Below are 22,162 nucleotides of genomic sequence, written 5' to 3'. Positions count from 1 at the left end.
TTTTAACTGTCTTCTTATGGCAGTCATAATTATGTTTTTGTGGCTTTTTTATTTTTAACTGCAGCGGAAATGAGCGGCGATACGCTGTTTCAATTGGGTTATTATGCCTGTCCGTGATAAATTCAATGCTTCGGCGTTATTGAAAATTTATAATAACCTACAACAACTTAATTTAAGTACTTATTTTTAATCCTCACGTTCCTTGTTTGTTTTTTCCAACATCTTTTAGTGTTCTTTATAAAAGAGAAAAATATAAGTTGATAGGATTATTATACAGATGAAGATTAAGTTACTAGTTAAGTAGATGGTTTTTGACTTTGGTAGCATCAGTCGCTTTATATTTGAAGATTTTTTAGGGGATTTTATCAAGCTGCATGCCATAATATATATATATCTGAAGTAAAAGAAGTGACAATTGAACCCACGCAAACTTTCAACTTTGCTACCAATGTTATATTTTTTAAAAGGAATACTCGAGGTTTCACCTAAAAAGTTGCTCCAGAGTTTATTATCTTGTCATGTTTTCAAAGGCTCTAGTGCAATAAACTCAAATAACATCCTCGTAAATTCATTTTCGACATGAACGGCCGCTGTTGCAATAGCATCGATGTAAAAATGTGAGTTTCATAGTTGTTTTACTTCCATAAAAGCGTTTTCGAGTAATCTGCTCCACAAGTCTTCGCCTCTGGCGGCAAAACAGAGGGTTTGGAGTTCCTTTGTGAACTATGGGATCTGTAAACGTTATTTGACATCTCGTAACATTAACTGATGATTTAAGTCTAGCAAAATATTTTCACGTTAATGTTGTTATTTTTGTGGATTTTACAGTATTAGAATCGGAATCCGAATCATTATTTGCTTTACATACAGTATACATAGGTAGGTTGGATAATAATATTGATTGGTTCACGAATTTAGACATAATACGTGAAACAACCAATATAATATAGTATATTAGTGAGCCAAATTAATTCAAAGTCGAAGTATTTATTATGCGCCACAGGTGAATTAAACAGGTCTTATAACCTGTATCTACAATGACGAGATAAAGGTTTTTTTAGTAAATTACTAACAAAAGGTATACTACGTAACTTTTCTAACCATTACAATGCTAACAATATCGCTGAAAAGAATTTCACAATAACACTGAAACGATTGGGAATTTTATCATGGTAACATTAGAATTTTATTACTCTCAAGTCTAAACGATAAGATTATATGAGATAAAATGAACAGAACCCAAGCTTACTTCTCAGTGTTTTCCTAATAGACTTTTTAGTTTCCTGAGTGTAACACGATTCCCTCGTAGCCTCAGGTTAATAGTACACAAATTGCAATCTCTTTTACAATTTAATATCTGATTAATTTACAACCCTCTTTCAAATATAGCGTCGAGCTCTAAATGGGACCAATAATTGCTGTAACGTAATATGCTATTACTATTTGTTTAAATTGGATATTGCAATGTAAACTATTTGCTAACATTGTAATATTTACTGTTGGCTAGCGAGATAGTGGTTAATTGAGAGGTTGTTGTTTCAAAACGTGAATACTTACAAGTATTCTAAAACAATTATCATTCAGTAAAAAAAAAAATCTTGCCGCTAGAGTTGTGTCACCGCCGCGAAGACGAGGAGCGCCGCACTTGTAGCGAATTTTTTTTAGCGCAAGTTCTTTCACCTGCTTGTACGTCATGTTATCTGTCTTATTTTTGTTTGGTCTATGTTGCACATTTTCTGTATTTCCTAAAATTGTCTAGTGGAGTGTGGACACTTATTAATCTAGGCGTAAAATTATAATTAAAATGATTAATATAAAACACGTGATCAAGCCGTTATGATTGTATGAGGTTCTGCATTAAAATTCCATCTAATACATAACCTTGATGGTGTTGGTAAACCTTGTGACAGCACATTTGCAAAAAATGACGAAACTGTGGCTCTAAAACCTTATGAAAATAGTCATTAGGTAAACATGGTCAGAATTAAAATAACACTGACAGATATTTAATCAAACACGGATAAACAAGCAAAGGTAACTAACAGTTCAGTTCATTGGCGGATTAAATTAATGCTTACGTAATTCAAAGTGAGAGACAAACTTGATAAGGTACTGCGAATTGCCTTGAACCTATTATTAACTGACTTGTGCAAAACAGAAGTAATGAATTGTTGTTTTACATCCTTTTTAATGCCATATTAAGATTTTACTTCATTTTTTAAAATAATATGCTTTTTCGACTAAAGTTAATAAGACCTCAGTGATGACAATCAATACACTTTCTTGCTTCAAGTTTATTCGTCTTTAGCTGTCATTTTGATTAGATACAGGTTTCGCAATGACAGACATAAAATAATTTTGATATGCGAAATTTCGGATAATTTACTAAATAATAGAATGCTTCTAAGTTTCGTTTAGTTTATTATTTCGTTTAAAATAAATAACGACAATTTTACATAAGTGCTTACACAAAAGTTTGGATAAACGTAAATAAAGTTTATAATGAAACGAATATCAACAATAAACTTCAATAACTTAAAAAGAAAATAATAACTACGAGTGAGTTAAAGTGTGATTGAAAGGATTATAATTATGAGTTGATAAAAATAAACTATGTAACTAAATACTTACTGTAGAAGGTATAAAATTTTCCGATAAATGCGGAAATTTTCCCACACATACTGCATATAAATATGACGATAGCTCCATTAGTTTACAAACGTAGATCAGGAATCGACCGATAAGGTAAAACGTCACTTGTTGACTTATGGACTGATATGCACGCATGTGGAAATGAACCCGTATCGAGGTCAACGGATACGTTTACCCTATTCCTTTAAACAAGGATGGCGTTTGTTCGAAAAAAATGTGGTGAGATCTTGACTTTAATTATTTATTGTATTGGAATGTGATATCGGAAAAGGTATCAATCGATTGCTGTCATTTGTTCATTCACGAACTTGGCCATTTTTCTTCCTTTGTTGTTAGGTTTTAAATCCACGTAGCTTAATGGAAGTAACGATGAAGTTAGATGTCTTTTCAACCACAAGTTAAAATATTTTATATTACATAGGCCGTAAAAATATTTTAAAACTAAAAATCCAAAAAGTTATGCAATCTTGCACAATACCTATATCTACCTAATTGTATATTGATTGATTTTGCTTATCGACATTCTCCGCTCCAATATCCAGTGTTTAGTAATTTTAACTAGACTTTACTTTGATATTATCGAAAAATAGAAAAATAAAAGAAAACTAAAATAAAATAAATAAATAATTATTAAATAGAAATTTAATATTTAAAAATAGAAAGTTCCTGTTACACCGACTCACCCACCATCCTCGGTTAACCTAAACCTACCATTCTAAATTTTGCAAAGATATTTATGCATGATGCAGACAAGAATTAAAGATAGATTTTTCGAAATAACCACATTTACGCTTGTTAGAGACGACTAGCCAACGCGAGGATTTCTTAGCAGCACCTAGCTTCTTCGCCAGGACCTTCAAACTTCCCTGATTTTTGCTCTACATCCGTCACAAGGCGAAGAAGAAAAGAACTAGAGAACAAAAGCAAGAAAGGAATCGCAATGGTTCCAGTAAAGGAACAACAGCGAATAATCTAATGCGAGGTGATCGTGCTATCGCAACATTCCTCGTTTCTCACGTTGCAGCTAAAAGTCACCATTATCTACTAACAATTTCAACGACTCCACTCCACGTCACTTCTGTCAACTTGTCATCACAAATGGCACTAAATCTTGCGTTTGGTTTTAGCCAAATCGAGCGTAATTGAACCTTAACTTGAGAGCATACGATATCAATAAATTGTATGAGTTTTTCTTTTAAATTGGTGAACGAGTATTTAGCATACGAATGCTTTATTTTCATACTTCAACAAGAATAAACAGCGCAACTACCTAACTACTTACGATTCCAAGTTTTTGTGTTAATTTGTTGGGTTCGAAAGACTTTGACTTTGACACGACGTTTAAGTGATGTGCACGTTAAAATTGCTATTCTCTGTGCTTTTTTGTTATCCAATTTACACAATAATGATTTATTTTTTAAGTCTTCAGATAGCTACAGGCGGACAAAATTGGTCAGGAAAGTTATTCACCTGATTTTAATAGCTTTTTAGGTTCCGTAGTCAAAATGGCAAATACGAACCTATAGTTTCGGCATGTCTGTCAGTCTGTCTGTCCGTCCGTCCACAAAACGTTGTTATACATACAAATAGTTTTTAAATTGATTGAACGAAAGAAAGAAAGAAAAGTTTAGTTTGGCTCCAAAAATACCACCTAAACTAAGACTAGAGCTCAAAACTATTTTCTTACTATGAAACTAAATCGTGTTACAGTAAGTTGCTGATGAGCAAGCTGCTTCACACATATACTAGCACCACATTAAGTACGTATATATACTTTAACGAAAGCATAACTTTGACTCAATCTCAAAGCTTGTAAAAAAGCAACAGCTTAGCAAGATAAACATGTTAATGAAGTGAAATCGGTGATTTTGCTTAGCATAGCTTCAAACACAACTAGGTACTTGGTTAGCTTCAACAACTTTTAATTGGTGATTACTTTAATTAAACCCATCGCACCTTGACCTTAAATTCAAAGCGAATTACAAAAGCAGACAGGCTTAGTTAAGCAGAACTGACATGTGAAGAAACCTGCACAAACCTGTGAAGTTCATGCGTGTGAAGCTCTAATGCATGGCGTGTGGGAACTACGCTAAGCCCTCTTGCTGAGCTGGCCAGCAGTGGCACGTATATAGGCGGGATTGTGAGTTATTCACATCTCAGTATGGGATATGAGTTGCGAGTATTTTGAGACTAGTCTCATGAGATTTGTTAACAGGCTTTAATATGTCCTACTAATAGTGCGATAGTTTGGATACCTATTGTATGATTTCAATATTATTATTATAATTAATTTCTCATTTACCAGCAGCAGCCGTTTCTAATTTAAATTTTTATTGCCCTAACTTTGAAAGGTTAGGTTACTTAAAAATATAGTGATTAATTATACCTACATACCAAACCCTTACTGGTTTTGTGTGGTCGTGTTAAAACTTGGCCTTGCACTACAATGTTCAAAATTTAATAAAATTTCCTCAATAATATTTCGTATAAAAAACCGTACGTAAATAAATAAAAATAGACAATAGAAGACTAAATATAGGTATATACATCAGTCACGAGTGTTAAAGAGTTCTAGTTTACAGTACAGTAGCATAACTACTTAACAAGTACTACTTGTAAAGACAACATTACATAAACCGTACGGAGAAAATAAACCTGTTCACATAATGTGAAAACTTTTCTCGTAAAAGACAATGGGACGAATGAATTTATTTTTTGTCGCGTGAAAACGTCTGTGACAGCTCTTTTTCTGTCTAAAAAGAAACAGTTCCTTTTTTAAATGCGTTGAATGATGAGCCGTTTCCGCTCGCGATCTTTGAAACGTTTTTAGTCTGTGGTTATTAGCCAAAGAGGTTTTTCTAAAACAGGTACTGTTCAATCCATTATAGTCTGAAAATACTTTCGGGATATACTAACATGTTTGTTAAATTATCAATACGATACCTTATTAATAGAAAAATTTAAATAGCTGTGGAGATTTAAATGTTTGAAAGTTTTTTTTAAATTCCATAATTTAAAAAAAACTCAACGTCCATACGTTAAAGTAGTTTGACATATTAGACACGAATAAAAAAAATGCATCGCGTTTTCAGCTATACTCAGTACAGAGGTATAGAGATAGAATATGTGTAAAGAGAAGTGAATTTCTCTACATATTTAATCAAATAAAAAAAAATAACTTTCGGGTTAGAAACTTAGAATATGAGAATTTCTGAATTAACTACCAGGAGGAATCAAGCTCTATAACCTATAACCAGGGAGCGAAACTTTGATGCCGGTGACGTCATTATGACGCAAATTGACATATAGGGTGTTTTTATAAAATATACACAACATATTAAAATAGTGACATTTATAAGTACTGGCCGTCTCAAGTGCCAATAAAATAAGTTGTTAGTGATTATCTATAATCTAAAAAACACTCTGTATGAAGCTTGACGTCATACGGCTGTCACCGGCATCAAAGTTTCGCTCCCTGAAGGCTTGCAGCTAACCGATTGCCTTCTACTCCGAAACCACAATGTTATGGTATTCAAGTGTTAGCGCCAATGAGGAAAATTATTGCTGAGTGATCATACAACTTTCAATCGAGCTTTCTACCGAATATGAGTGAGTTAATTTACTGGTTTAAAAGGTCATTCACTGATAATTTGATTTCAAGGTCAACGGAAAAAATAGCTAATTTAATTAAATTCGCGATAGAAAATCTTACCTTAAAAGTTAAAATTATCTTTTTGAAAACTGTGAAAAACTATTAGATAATATACTTGCGAGAAAATACACTTTTTAATCTGCTTATTCGTAACACAGCTCTAAATTTATTTTATTTTATAGAATGAAAAAAAAATTGCATGTCGTGAATTGTAATATTAAAATTAATGTCGAACCTGGCAGTTTTGATGAAATCATCCATTATCATCATACCAGTGATGTACGTCCCTACTGCTGTAAAGGCCTTCTCCGAGTATGAGGGCTTGGGCTAGTTCCCACGCGGCCCAGTGCGGATTGGGAACTTCACACGCACCATTGAATTGCTTCGCAGGTTTGTGCAGGTTTCCTCACGATGTTTTCCTTCACCGCAAAGCTCGTGGTAAATTTCAAATGTAATTCCGCACATGAATTTCGAAAAACTCAGAGGTGCGAGCCGGGGTTTGAACCCACGACCCTCTGCTTGAGAGGCGATAGGTCAAACCACTAGGCCACCTCGGCCACCGGTTTGATGAAATAACACAATGCTAAATACACATACAACGCTTGTCAACATTTTCTTAATGTTACGGTAAATTTTACACGTGCAGAAAAAAGGCGTAAATATGATTCGGAGTGAAAATAAACTTACGCACATTGCATGCTCCATAATTGTAGAGCAGTGAAAAAGTTTTAACACAGACCAAGTAACAATCAATCAACAGCATCATTATTTATTGAGGACAACCCTACCAGCACAATCTCAACAATACCCCAACTAGGGTACACTACCCTATAATAAGACAGCCAATCACAGGGTAAGCTTCCTGGTCAGTGGTCAGTCGACCGTCGCACTCACTCAGCCGCGTCGGTACGGAACGGTGATTGTTTTAAGTTACCGATATGTTGGTACCATTGTTTCTTGGCTGGCTGGCTGGAAGCATTGTTTTTTTTTTAATTTGTTCTCTTTTCGAAACAGCTGTTTGGTAATCGATTTCGGTGATGTTGCGTAATGAAAAAGTACAGTTAGAAATTCTCTGTAAAAAAAAACATTTTTTAGGGTTTATACTGTATAGTAGCTTCCACTATTTTTGACTCTTAAACTCACTCTAAAGAGTTAAAACTGAAAATTCCTCTCATCTACTCACTGGTTGACTGGTAGAGATCCCTTAAAAGGATAAGTCCGCCTTTGTACAAGTATCTCAAAGTTTGTCAATCGTGTTTTGTTTCTTTTCTTTTGAACAATAAAGAGTTTACATACATACACACATACATAATGAAATACTGAGTAACCCCAATGTAAAAATATATTTTTTAACTTCACAATATTTGGTGGATACTATTCATTTATTAGGTAGGTATTAAGTTAGTAGGTAGGTAAATATTTTGATAATTTTTACATAAAACTTCATCACAATATTGTTATAAATGCGAAAGTAACTATATCTGTCTGTCCGTAACCTCTTCACGCTTATATCCTGAGCCTACGGAAATAGGAAATGCAATTTGGTATGAAGATAGTTTAGTTAGACCCTGAGAAGAACATAAAGACAGTTCCCGTGGGATCGCGATAAACAAATTCCCAGACGGAGTTTCGCGGGCAACTTAACAAAAAAACATTTATCTGTGTGTTTGTATTTTGAATTTCGTTACAATTTTCTGAACTAAAAAAATACAAAAAGCAAATTCCGATACCGGGAATCGAACCCGAGCCTCCTGGGTGAGAGCCAGGTATCCTAGCCACTAGACCATATCGGATCTTGCTTGCTTGCCGAAATAGTTTTACTAAAGCCGTTAGCGCTTTAGCGAATCGTAATGGAAAAATAAAAGGTGATAGCTAGAAATGCTTGATTGTGAGGCATTTTGCTTCATAGGCATTTTAAATGTTAGTAATTTGGCCACTTAGTCTTACAGCTGTTTAGACGTAATCCTTCAAAGTCGTTTTGCGTCCTAGGCATTGTGATCAAAAAGGAAATTCCGGGATAAGGTAATGTTTTAGCTCAAAACGCGATCATGAATTACGTACTTTAAAGAAATCATAGAATTATTTCGTTCATCCAACAGAATATGGACACAATACTTTTTGACGATATACAAGAAAGTGATATTTACGTAATTTCAAATCGTAAATTCAATGTCTAAAACTTGAGTTATTTTTTAATATGCCATCATCGTTCTCATCTGTTAGATGAGTGATTTATTTAGCTCAGAAAAATCTGGCGCTCAATTATAATTTCATAATAGACGGCGCAGATTGAGCTTGAATCCCGGTGTTTCCCATTGACCCAAATGAGTTGTCACTATTATCTAATTTTAGTTAACGTCGTCTTAACTTTGCGAGGAAAGATGGCTGGCGGTAATTTAATTTATTTTTAACTAAGGCAAATGGCTTGCGAAATGGATATTCTTCGGATCGTCTCTACAGCGGCCGTAAGCAAGTCGTTCGTTAGTACATGAAGTATTAACGAAGAATAATCGTCAAAATACATAATGGTCATTTGACATAATTTTTGGTGTTACGAGTACATTAGATGAACCTTTTCGATCGTGTAATATCTGCAAATTGCTTTAGGTTTTTTGTGTGGAAACTTCAGTGCACGAATCCAGCTCGCATGTGGCCAGTTTTACAAGGTTTTATGTAACTTGCATTGATTTAATTATTTTTTTCAAATGGTCTAATATTTGGCACGGCGATGTAGTTTGGGCGATAATGCAAATACATCATCATCATCATCCCAGCCTATATATACGTCCCACTGCAGGGCACAGGCCTCCTCTCGGAATAAGAGGGCTTGGGCAGTAGTTCCCACAAATGCAAAACAATCGACAAAAAGTTTCACAAAAGAAAGCTTGAAGATACCTAATGTTTTTTTTATTTATTAATTTATTTTATAACAAGAAACTATTATCCGTGGAACAAATACTGTGGGCAAGCGAGAAGGACGCCAAAGTCGCCGGGGCATAGACCCTTATAACTCAATGTCTAATTATAATTAAATTATAATGACTCATTAGTAGGATTACGTAATCGACCTCGGTCGGTGCATCCAATTCGGCCGCAGCGTGACCCTATTGCCTCCAATTGGTAAATCGATACTTCGATCGATTAACGATGACGCGTGCGATTCGTGCATGCCAAGTGGTTTGGTAAAGGAGGAGAGTTGGTAAAAAAATTAAAGTAGAGTAAAAATTATTAGGGTTCCGTACAAAAATAAAATTGAACCTTAAGGTAGCATTCCGTTCTTAACGACCGCGACGCGCGTCCGCGACTGTGTCGCGCGACGTAAGTGGGTCAATCAACTTTTTTACCGACACTAATCTGTCCACAACATTTTTCAAACAGTTGCAGATTTTTGTAAGTAATCATGTTTTTTCTGTAATTTAATAGATGGTGTGCATGAATACATGCCATCCTACGTAAGTTCAACCTATTAAACCGTGAAATATCTTGTTGGAAGTACGGTTTTTTGGTAACGCCAGAGACAATTTTGGTAACGCAGGAGACGGCCAAAGTGTCGGTAAAATAGTTGATTGGCCCAAGTACTGCTTAGTATGAATTTATAAGGAGCACTAAACAAATGCCGCGACCGCGTCGCGCGACCCAGTTGCATTTGTGCAGTGGCATTTTAACTAAATAGGTTTGATTGTCGTTTATGAATAAGGGGGTAAGGCGATAGAAAAAATCCGTAGAAGGAACTTTATTATATTATTACAAAAAAAATATGAAAAAAAAGATGCATCGGCCGGGAATCGAACCCGGGCCGCCCGCGTGGCAGGCGAGCATTCTACCACTGAACCACCGATGCTTCGAAGTAAGTGTTGAAATTAGTTTTCAAACTGCGGAGATTATTTTATAACAGCTGTTATCGCTAAAACGTTTTGATACCACAAAGCGCTGCGAATATTATGTATGTACGGAGTGAACCATTCACATTCTAACGTTTCATAATGGGGGTGACAAAATAGGGTCCAACTTCTGCACTGTCCTAAGTTATATCTTAGGACAACTAATTTATTAGGTATAATGAAAGCGTCATGGACATTTTAATCACGAAAAAGGGGATTCTTTTGACTGCCATGTTTGTCATAATTTTTTTCCTGCTGAAATCGTAAATTTATCAGTATTTTTTAATGGTCATCCTGTAGAACTATACCGAACTATACCTAGGTTACGTTAGGGTTGTTATATAACAATTCTGAAAAATAAATGAAAAAAGAGATGTCAAACATTACATACAAGACATTATGACAAACATCCCGTTACATTACACAACGAACACTACCCGTGTGGTGTCGGGTTAGAATTACACCTCTCCATTTCTTCCGTGGATGTCGTAAGAGGCGACAAAGGATATAGGTTAAGGTATACCGTAGGCGACAAGCTAGCAACCTTTTTTTTTTTTTTTTTTTTGACTGGATGGCAAACGAGCAAGTGGGTCTCCTGATGGTAAGAGATCACCACCGCCCATAGACACCTGCAACACCAGGGGGATTGCAGATGCGTTGCCAACCTAGAGGCCTGAGATGGGATACCTCAAGTGCCAGTAATTTCACCGGCTGTCTTACTCTCCACACCGAAACACAACAGTGCAAGCACTACTACCTAACCTGTCACTATTGTACCTTTTTTTTTGTCAATCTTTAAACCTAAATTTGCTAAAAGTGGCTCCGAAGCGGTAACGTTTCGTGTGCTCTGCCTACCCCATTTGGGAATACAGGCGTGATGTTTGTGTGTGTGTGTATGACAAACATCACATTATTACAAACTTATATGACTGACATCGATGGAGCTATATTTTTTAAAACATTGAATTGATTCAAACTTATGACTAACAATTTTCTACCAATCGATATAGACCCCACGAAAAAGATTACCGTTGGTCGGCTGTCATATCGATATCGTATTAAGTTCATATCGAACACTCAGGCCTAGCCCCCTTGGAGCATAAAAAAATCTAAGTCAACGCAATTCAAAGATGCAGTCATAAAAAAATATACTTTGGTACGAAGGTAGCTTTTCTACAGACAGCAGCACTATCTGACACAACAAATCAGGGCCGAATTTTGAGGTCTGGAGACCTTGGGGCAACAAAGGAGTTTTCCAAATAATATGAGGGCCATTTAAGATTTTGACATTTTAATGGTATACTCAAAATTAAAAAAATCACCATGTTGCTCCAAGCCGATTGATTTCAGACCAATATATATTTGTACGGAAAGAGATGTCACTTCAGTGTAAAAAAAATGGTGAGTGTCACAGCGAGTCACAAGTGTAAAAAAAAAAAGTTTGAAATATTTGACATCAAAAATGACCAAGTTAATGCAAACCTAGAGACGTCTTGTGTTTTTCGAATTTATTCCTTTTCATGCCATTACCAACATACGTTAATCACAAAAGAAACGGCCCAGTAGTTTTCAAGATATTTAGAAAAGTAAAAACAACTTTCAAGTGACATTGCAAGGAAACTGTCAATAATTATGAGATAAAACTTAGCAGATTAATAACTAGCATTATTAACAATACATAGGATATATTCATTGGCTAATAACGTGAGGGGCATATTTTGTTACCTTAAACGGGTATCAGGAGCTGAAAACGCTGGCAGAGAACCGGAAACAGTGGCGATTAGGTAACTACCGACAAGAGCTAAGCTCTTAAATTAATGATGATGATGATGACACGGTATAGCCTTTGTGCGGAACCCTCACTGCGTGAGTCCGACTGCCATTTGGCTGGTATTTATTACATGACCTCAGTGATGACAAGTATGGCAAAGTTTGTGTACACTAATTCCAAGATAATGCATTCGAAGACATACCTAACTCGCGCTTCAGTGACTCCTAGTTCTACAACGAAAATGTTCACTCCACGCTGTTGCTTACGGAACCCTAAAAAAAGTAAAGCACCATTAGCGTGACGTCCCCGGTTCGATGCTCGGGCGGTCACGAGACGCCAGCACGACTGCAATTTTCTTTGAAAAACATGCAAATTGGCTTTCACAGGTATTTCTCGGGAGTCTCTGTGTGTTTTACTTGGCGTCTGTTTGAAGTACTATTTAGTTTAGATATTTCCTTTGGACTATATTTTGTCTCATACGGACTGGGATCAGTGGGTAGTATCTGACGCAACAAAACGTGCATAAATATCTGATCATCACTATCATCATCTCAGCCGTAGGACGTCCACTGTTGGATATAGACCTCCAGTCGCTTCGTCGCTTACTCGTAACTACAAAACTTACTCGTAGATTTTGTAAGGTATAACGTTGTTTATATATAATATCAATTGATATAACGATCAAAGCATATAATGTTCATAACACCTAAAAACTTCTAATTCATTAAAATCTTTGATCTTTGAACAATCAAGCAAGCCATTATTTTTTTCCGCTCTGTTACAAAAAAAAACCTAACACCTATCCACCTAACCTATCCAAGTCGCTTCTGCACAGTTTCGTCTTGCTCGCTCGCTTCGCTCGCTCGCCGCCACATAATTTAACATTTACACGTATTTTTATATATTATGAGTGATATACCTAATGTATGTTATGTTAAAAGAATCCATATAAATGTTATACAAATTGAGGTTTTATAAAAATAACGCTATTTAATTTAAGCGTTATACGTTAAAAAATATACTTTTTGTTGTTATAGCTAACGTTCATTATATCTTGTGAACGTTATTAATATGAAATTAGATATTTTGTAGTTATATCTAATCCGTCAGTTAGGCATTTCTATCTACCGTTGTGCCCTGAGTTTGTCTCCGATTTCAACAAAATTTGGAAGGTAGACTCAGTTCATGATTCCGAGCTGGAAAAACAGGGTCTCCAGATGTGTACCCAAAATATTGTATGGATGTGTCCGTTTTGTTAAGAATTTTTCTTAATAATTTTCAGCGTAAAACACGAACAGGCACGAACTTTTGCATTTATACGATTTGGTACGAGGTAGGTACGATTTCATTCCCTTAATATACCTGTCTGCAGGAAACCTTGGCATGCGCTCGAGATTTGCCGGAGGGCGGCTTCAGGTGGAGAGCTCTCGGCGACTTCAGTGGCGTCGCATTGCATTACGGTGCAAGTGCAACTGCACTAGGGATGCCCATATAGTAGTGGGGCAATTACATAATTATAGTCTAGTCCCTTAGACATCATGTTAGTTACAGTCATATAATAATAATAGCTTACGTACGGAATATATAAATAAGAAAATAAAATGACGTCTCGTCCGGCCTAGATTGGAACTCTATTATCACTAGTTAACAAGTCCAACGCTATATTATATCTATACCGTAGAATCATCTCGCTGATATAAATAGAGTCGGATCAGATATTGGTGTTGGTGACTGTACAAGAAAGAGTTTATACAATGCAATACTTTAAACAAAAATTAATTAGGCCTGGGCACCAGCGTTACAGGCGCATGCAGTTGCAAGTAATGTTGCAGCAGCCGTCAGTCCCAGCGGTAGGCTAGCATGCTCAAGATGCTATTTGAGTTGCCCAGACTACGGTTGAGGAGAATATTAAAAAATCTCTAATATAAAATCATCGAAATAGATAGAATCGTCGAAATTACCGATCACATTGCGCGTAAAATTTTCAAAAAACCTTCAGTATTCGAAAACACGTATACAGGACTTAAAGATATACTGGCACTTAAGCAGAGCTCTCCTAAGATCAAGCAGCCAAGTTAAATTACCTACAAAATTTCCAGCAAAAGCCAAATTGCCAGATAAAGCTTACCGTCTCAAATTCCCTGAGCAAAAACCCTTATAAGGCGAGACTCAGCGAAAAAAACACTCGAACCTTAGTGACGGCCCTTATCTACCTTAATTAGGACGAGGAAAGGGCTCTGCTAATAGCTCTAGGGTTGTCACACGTTTACATACTTTGTAGGGTTTCATACCTTATTATTACTATTTTATTATTGTCAGCCTTTTCTATCCCACTGCTGAGCAAAGGCCTCCCTCAATACTGCCACTGCTCTCTGTCCTGTGTGCAAGAAGTAGTCCAGTTCATCTCTCCATTGCCTTTTCATACCTAAAAAGAAAAAAACCTTCATTATATGTAGAAATACTACCTACATTACAAAAAATACAACCGAATTGATAACCTCCTCCTTTTTTGAAGTCGGTTAAAAATATATTGCTCAACCCAGCAGCGACAACCCTAACTAATGCTCTCGCCGTTTCCCGAAGGCTTCGTCGAGTGACCTACTTCAGAAAATGTAAACCGCATATTCGATGTCATATTTTAACGTCTTTACTAGTTTCCCGTCAAGCGTGAGATTAAAGTTGGGCAACATCAAATGAACTCAGAATCCGAGTAAAACTATTCTGGCAAAAGGGGTTATCTCAAAGTATCACTTTTTTGTTATTTATTTACCATTTCAGATGGTATAAGTAACTCCAAAAGGTTTTTTTTAATATCGCCTTTTGCCTATAGAGGCCCGGATCCCGAAGCGAATTTCGGCTTGTGTCTTAGTTTTGGCCGAAACCGAAATCATAATTTCGTCAGAGGATTATGAATTTGTGTTTATCCTCCCGAGTCCCCACTTTTTTTTACAAATGTAGTACTTGAGACTTGGACGTGGGTCACCAGTTTTGAAATTTTGGATATGACTTCTAACTAACTAACCAATTTGCCTCAGGGACCCAAAGAGGGTCTTGGCCTCCGAAACGAGAGCATGCCATCTGTACCGATCGTGCGCAGCCTCTTGCCACTCGTCGACTTGGAGACGTCGCAGATCCGCCTGGACACTGTCCTCCCAGCGGTACCTGGGTCGCCCAAACGGGCGGCGACCAGTCGGTCGTCCCACGTACGCTTTTTGGCAGCCCGATCCTCTCCCATTCGTAGTAGGTGGCCGAACCAGCGAAGTCTGTGTGATTTTGTTACGCCAATAATATTGGGTTCAGCCACCAGCTCCTGGATCTCTATGTTTTTACGGATCCTCCACGTGCCGTCGTCTCTCTTGACATGTACCAGGATCTTACGCAAGACCTTCCTTATATGACTTCTACATTTTTAAAATTCTTTATTCAAAGAACAATTGGTGCTTTATAAATAAAGTCCCTGCATTCGGCTGTATTTTTAGTGTTTTATTTGTTGTACCAGGCAACCCACTTGCTCGTCGTATACGACAAATTCGGTAAAAACCACTTACTTAAAGCTTACATAAATGAATTCTATCTAAAATATTCTGCATCAAGCTTTAAAACACGTTATATATGCTCGATACCACAAGCCATCATCAATGTTCCGTAGAACTCCTAAAACCCCTAGTTTATATCTTTTAACCTAGCGCTTCCCCGAAGCACTAAGGTCTAGACATAACCCGTTAACTTTGCATACGGACATACAATTTGCTTTGAGAAACGATCGGTTCCCGTACACTTTTGAACATAGGTGAAGTTCACACTGTTGTGCGTGATTGCACCTTGTGGTACCGATAGCTGCAAAACTGTTAAAGATAATGAATAAAAATAAATTATTTGTATTTTTTAATTCTTATTATATTGAGGTAAAATGATAGAGCTGTAAAAAAAAGTCTTGGGTGAGAAGGGGATTTCAGAGTTCGAGCGAATAACTACTTAATAGGTAAGTAGTTCATTTTCTTCAGCCTACTTATTAAATTATATTTACTGCAACGACTTTTATTTAATTTTATACTCGTAAGCCCTTGCGTAATTTAAAAAAAAATAACGCAAAGAATAATGGCCGAATGTGATGAATGAAATTTTTCATCACACTTGCTCGTAAACAGTGTCAAAACATGAAGGCTACCTTGGTTGCAACCCCCTAAATAAAACCCTCGACCTTAATGTGCTTGTCATGAAACCCGTGGTGGGTAAATGAGTCATTGTGTCGTACAAATTTTCTTGTCATGAAGCCCAAGGTCGGTAAATGAGTCAGTGCCCCGTACTGATGGTGCTGCGCATGGTGCAGCAGCAGGACCACATGCACACGCGGCTCAGGCACATGCTGAGGGAGGGGGAGGGCGGCGCTGCCAAGAGCGCAGCCTAAGGTATCGCCAATATTTGGAACATTATTATTTTTTCTTTTAGAAATATAAAATTTTACTCGCCAAATGTGATGAAAAACATTGTATGTCGCACGGCGGTACTAGAATTACGAACATCGACTCATTAAAGCCCTCAGTCTTCGACTCGGGCTTCTAATAGACTCTCGTTCGTAATTCTTATTTACCGCCCTTAAGACACAATGTAGTATAAATTTAAAAAAAAAAGCTTTTCTCGTTCCACTGTTGACCATAGGCTGGCCCTTTCCTCGGTTAACGTATTGACATTGCATACAACGAGGAAACGCAGCCAGCCTTATGGGCACCTGCCCAATAGCAACGACTTGGGTGATATTTGTTAAATACTAGATTTTTAGGATTAGATTAAGATAGTTTTAGTTCTTTTTTATTTATTTCTGTTAATTATTGTATATATTATTTGTTTGTTTATAAATGAATCCTTTACTATTATAAAGGGGAAAGTGAGTTTTGTTTGTTTGTTTGTTACGCTTTCACGCCGTAACTACTGCACCGATTCCTAGAAATTTTGCATACGTCATATTAGAGGTCCAGAATAAATATTGCGGAGTAAATAGGATATTTTTTATCCCGAAAAAAATTGCCATTCCCAAGGGATGACCAAAAGTTTGTTTTTGTATTCTAAGCGCGGAGCTGACTGAGCTGACTTAATAATGTGTTAAAAAAAGCATGCTTGCTTGCTTGCTGCACCATTTCTTGAATAATCACATGCTTGCTTACACGATTGCTTCCACGCTTGCTTGCATGATTTAATGCATGCTTGCTTGCATGCTTGAATGCAGGCTTGAATGCATGCTTACTACTAGCACTATTTCTTGCAAAATTTCATGCTTGCTTGCATGCTTGAATGCATGCTCGAATGCATGCTTGCTTGCACTATTCCTTGCATAATTACATGCTTGCTTACATGCTCACTTACATGCTCACTTGCATGCCTGCTTGCATGTTTGTTTGCTTGCTTGCATGCTTGCATGCTTGCTTGCATGCTTGCTTGCATGCTTGCTTGCATGCTTGCTTGCATGCTTGCTTACATGCTTGCTTGCAGCAGAGCTTGCAACATTCCTTGCATAATTACATGCTTACTTACATGCTCACTTTCATGCTTGCTTGCATGCTTGCTTGCATTGTTTGCTTGCATGCTTGCTTGCATGCTTGCTTGCATGCTTGCTTGCATGCTTGCTTGCATGCTTGCTTGCATGATTTCTTGCATGCTTGCTTGCATGCTTGCTTGCATGCTTGCTTGCATGTTTGCTTGCATGATTTCTTGCATGCTTGCTTGCATGCTTGCTTGCATGCTTGCTTGCATGCTTGCTTGCATGCTTGCTTGCATGCTTGCTTGCATGCTTGCTTGCATGCTTGCTTGCATGCTTGCTTGCATGCTTGCTGGCATGCTTGCTTGCATGCTTGCTTGCATGCTTGCTTGCATGCTTGCTTACATGCTTGCTTGCATGCTGCTTGCATGCTTGCTTGCATGCTTGAATGCATGTTTGCTTGCATGCTCGAATGCATGCTTACTACTAGCACTATTTCTTGCAAAATTACATGCTTGCTTGCATGCTTGAATGCAGCTTTGAATGCATGCTTGCTTGCATGCTTGCTTTGCATGCTTGCTTGCATGCTTGCTTACATGCTTGCTTGCAGCAGAGCTTGCAACATTCCTTGGATAAGTTACATGCTTACTTACATGCTCACTTTCATGCTTGCTTGCATGCTTGCTTGCATGTTTGCTTGCATGCTTGCTTGCGTGCTTGCTTGCATGATTTCTTGCATGCTTGCTTGCATGCTTGAATGCATGTTTGCTTGCATGCTCTAATGCATGCTACTACTAGCACATATTTCTTGCAAAATTACATGCTTGCTTGCATGCTTGCTTGCATCCTTGCTTGCATGCTTGCTTGGCATGCTTGCTTGCATGCTTGCTTGCATGCATGCTAGCTTGCATGCTTGAATACATGTTTGCTTGCATGCTCGAATGCATGCTTACTACTAGCACTACTTCTTTGCAAAATTACATGCTTGCTTGCATGCTTGTATGTATTCGTAGATGTATTGCTGTTACGTTTAAATTTTCTTATCTACTTTTGATGCACCACCTATTGTAAACTAGTCCTTACTTCTTTCTGTAAAAAAGGTTGCCTGGAAGAGATCGCTCTTAAGCGATAAGGCCGCCTATTGCTCACCTTGTTAATATTTTTTGTGTATCTGTTTTCTGTATCGCTTGCTATGTCTGGTGTACAATAAAGAGTCTTTGTATTGTATTGTATTGTATTGAATGCAGCTTTGAATGCATGTTGCTTGCATGCTCGAATTCATGTTTGCTTGCACTATTCCTTGCATAATACATGCCTTCCTTACATGCTTGCTTGCATGCTTGCTTGCATGCTTGCTTACATGCTCACTTGCATGCTTTGCTGGCTTGCTTGCTTGATTGCTTGCTACTTTGAAATGTTAATGGTTAACGCGAGCGAAGCCGCGGGTAAAAGCTAGTGAATAATATAATTTTAAAAATAGGTAACAAAGCTGGTCAAGTAGCTACTAAATACTTTTGTTAAGAAAAATTACGACTCAGAAGGTTATGAAAAAGGCCTCAATCTTCCCACAAAGCCCAGTAAAGCGCTTGCCACAACGACTGTACCCGGAACCGTTTCACTCCATGCAGTCAGCATTGTCGGCAACACTGATATTTTCGTAATAGCAACCCTGCGAGCGACGCGTGCGCGTACGACGGCCAATCTTCCAAACCCCGTCATCGCCGGCTTAATGAGCTGGTCTTGTACTATGAAGTTCAAAACTGTTGTTTTTAACTACCCTTAACCTTAAATTTTTAAGAAGTTTTTAAACGGACACATCTGCAGAACTGTATAGGTTAAGGTTAGTTTTGTTTTATAACAATATACCAAGTCGGGACCCCTTACCAAGAATTTTTGCGCTGGTCACGATTTGAATGAGTCCCAACTGTTGAACTTTAAATTCTAGACCACTAGACTTATTTTCTTCCTTTTAGATTTTAAGGCAGTCGGGTTTTTATTTCTCTCAACCCATTAATTGTTGGCTGGACATACACACCCACATACATACATACATACGCTCGAAAAACATACCTCATTCGGGCAGTCGGGTAAAAAAGAGTTATGACGAACGATATATTATGACTTTTTACAATTTTATCATGCGAGCCAATATAGACGCACAATGGGTACAATACAATTTAGTAAAATACGTGAGTAGGTACATAATAAGAAAACACGATATTATAAGGCCGCGATGACACTAGTAATGGAATTGACAGTTTCCTTTTAGACTTATGCCAAAGTGTACACGAAATGATAGACCTATAAATATCATCGTCTTCATCATCATCCCAGTCTATATGTATATGTCGTACGGTAAGGCACAGGCCTTTTCTTAAAATAAGAGGCCAATGAAGAATTGCAATAAAAGAGTGCAATAAGTATACGCTACTTTTAATGTCAGGAAAGCGCAGTTTCCCCTGCTGCTAACAGCTGGTTCACAGGTAAATATTTCCAAACGTAACAGTTCCCGAATATTTTTATAATCCAGCGAGTTCATCTGCCATGATTGTGGGTTGCGTAACAACGTCCAATCAGATGTTGCGTTATTCGGCGTACGTCGATCATCGGATAAGGGCAGACCCACGCAACTAACTCTGCCCCAGTATAGAGACGCTGTGTGAATAACAAAATAACTAACAATTCTCTAGTGGCAAGAGCCCGCTAGCGCAAACGAGCCGAGTTTAGACTTGCAAGAAAAATCGTGCAAGTTGCATTACATTGCGAGACCGTAAAGCCAACGAGTTTGTAGTGGTCAGTCGAGCGCCGCAATGCAATGCAACTTGCACGATTTTTCGCGCAAGTCTAAACTCGGCTTTACAGTAAAATAATAATTTGAAAGGACACACCGTTAAGAGGCCATCCTTAAAGTACGTTACATCAATTTTAACAATTTTTAGCACCAAGTGACAAGGGGGGTATCAGGCAGTTGTCTCACCGCCGGCGAGGAAACGATTGGCTATCGACTATTTTCTCGCTCAAGAAACGAACAAAAGATATAAGTTGCTGTGTGAGTAAAAGAGACATATATATTAATAGTTGATCGCTGGCGGTTCACACTGCCGGCGAGAACTCGCTCTTACATCTTTTGTCGCAGCGACAAGAGCTATAAAACTCGCTGAGCTATAAAACTAGCTCAGCAATACCCGGCTCGAGCGTGTGGAGCGAGTAATCGCCCGTCGTGCTCGAACACTCGCTTTTCACTGCTCGCCCACTCGTTTCTAGTTACTCGCTCTGCTCGCTTCTCGCTCATCGTCGGCGGTGGGACAAGTGCCTTACAATACATGTATTGTTATGAAAATTGCAATTACTTTGTTCTTGTGTCACAAACCGACTGACCTATGCAAAGGCAAAGGGATTATTCCTTCAAATACATCGGAAAACCCCGAAATCCAAACTTATAGCTTAAGCGTCTATCTTCGTCCCTGAATCTGTCAATATTTCCATAAGGGTTTTTAAGGACGTGGATTGAGGTAAGGGCTTTCAGCTGAAAATTGGTTTTCATGATCCAACAGCGATATCAGATTGGAGTGGATATTGAGGCTTAGATAGCAGCTTATGCAAAATTGCGTGTTTGCAGTTCATGATCCACACTGACGAACTCAAACGAGCTATCAGATTGATGAGTGTTAGACTAGCTTACGGCTATGGTTCGAGTTCATTGTTATGGACCTCCGCAAAGTAACGCCTGATTCAATAAATTATTTGGATATTGAAAGTCGAGTTTTGTTAGCTTACTACATAATAATTGATTCTGATTAGCCGTGGTAGCTTAGTTTGAACTATGACTTCTCTAGGGGGGAGTGAGTTCAAACCCGGACTCGTGTACTATCAGCCAAATAAGTGGTCTATCAATTTTTAAACAAGTTCCTATCAAATGAATATACGTCGCTAAAGTCGAACTTTCAAGTCTATTGATATTATTGTTTTGTGACATGCAAACGATTATCAACTTTAGGGTGGTAGACCACATATTTGGCTGATGATACCTACGTATTTGGATTATCTGCGAAATTACATTTGATACCATGAACTTCTACGGCGAAGAATAAAGTCGTGAGGAAACTTAACCACTGTGAATAAATCAATTGTGCGTGTGAAATGCCCAATCCGCCCTGGGCCCGCATGGGAACTACGGCCCAAGCCCACTCATAAGATCATGTGTCTAGTAGTGAGACGTATTTAGGATGGGATGATGATAATGAAGATATATTTTACAACCTAAGGTTGCGAATATCCAACAAAAAATTCCAAAACTAATAATTACTGTTCGCCTATCTTTAAGTTTTCCTTTCCTGTTTAGGTTAGCTTGAAAAGATCCCTTTTAGGGATAAGTTCGCCTTTGTACTCTTTTGTTTTGTTGTTTTCTTTTTGTATTATTTTTGTGTTTTATGTACAATAAAGTATTTACATACATACATAACCAATTTATGATTGCCCATGGCCACCTCGATTTGTTACAAAATTTCCTCGGCAGCCACCAAATAAATAAAACCTCGGGCACCATTACTCACTGCCATCAGTACCACAAAAAGTTATCCCTCAGGCCCCAAGTTGGACGTCCCTGCGGCTGACTGACCCACTTTCAGATACCTGACGGAATACGGAATCAGTTTGGTAACCTGGACATAGTTTGATACCAGTAAGTCATCTATAGTATATGTGCAAGGTCGGGTACTGACATTTCGCAACTT

The 22,162-nt window shown here is 37.7% G+C and overlaps 2 protein-coding genes and 2 non-coding genes across 4 annotated transcripts in view; 2 read left to right on the top strand and 2 right to left on the bottom strand.

Annotated features, from left to right (window-relative positions):
- The window catches only part of LOC141428332 (uncharacterized), a 609,788-nt gene that overhangs the window by 49,368 nt on the left and 538,258 nt on the right, over positions 1 to 22,162 (top strand). The window lies entirely within an intron of this gene.
- The window catches only part of LOC141428341 (23 kDa integral membrane protein-like), a 420,431-nt gene that overhangs the window by 123,084 nt on the left and 275,185 nt on the right, over positions 1 to 22,162 (top strand). The gene's annotated exons all lie outside the window — the stretch shown is intronic.
- TRNAE-CUC (transfer RNA glutamic acid (anticodon CUC)) lies at positions 8,026 to 8,097 on the bottom strand. Its single transcript has one exon. It is a non-coding gene; the product is annotated as a tRNA-Glu (tRNA).
- TRNAG-GCC (transfer RNA glycine (anticodon GCC)) lies at positions 10,075 to 10,145 on the bottom strand. Its single transcript has one exon. It is a non-coding gene; the product is annotated as a tRNA-Gly (tRNA).

This window comes from Choristoneura fumiferana, chromosome 5 (genome assembly GCF_025370935.1).
Source record: "Choristoneura fumiferana chromosome 5, NRCan_CFum_1, whole genome shotgun sequence".
Taxonomy (NCBI): Eukaryota; Metazoa; Arthropoda; class Insecta; order Lepidoptera; family Tortricidae; genus Choristoneura; species Choristoneura fumiferana.
This window is presented reverse-complemented; position numbering and strand designations above follow the sequence as displayed.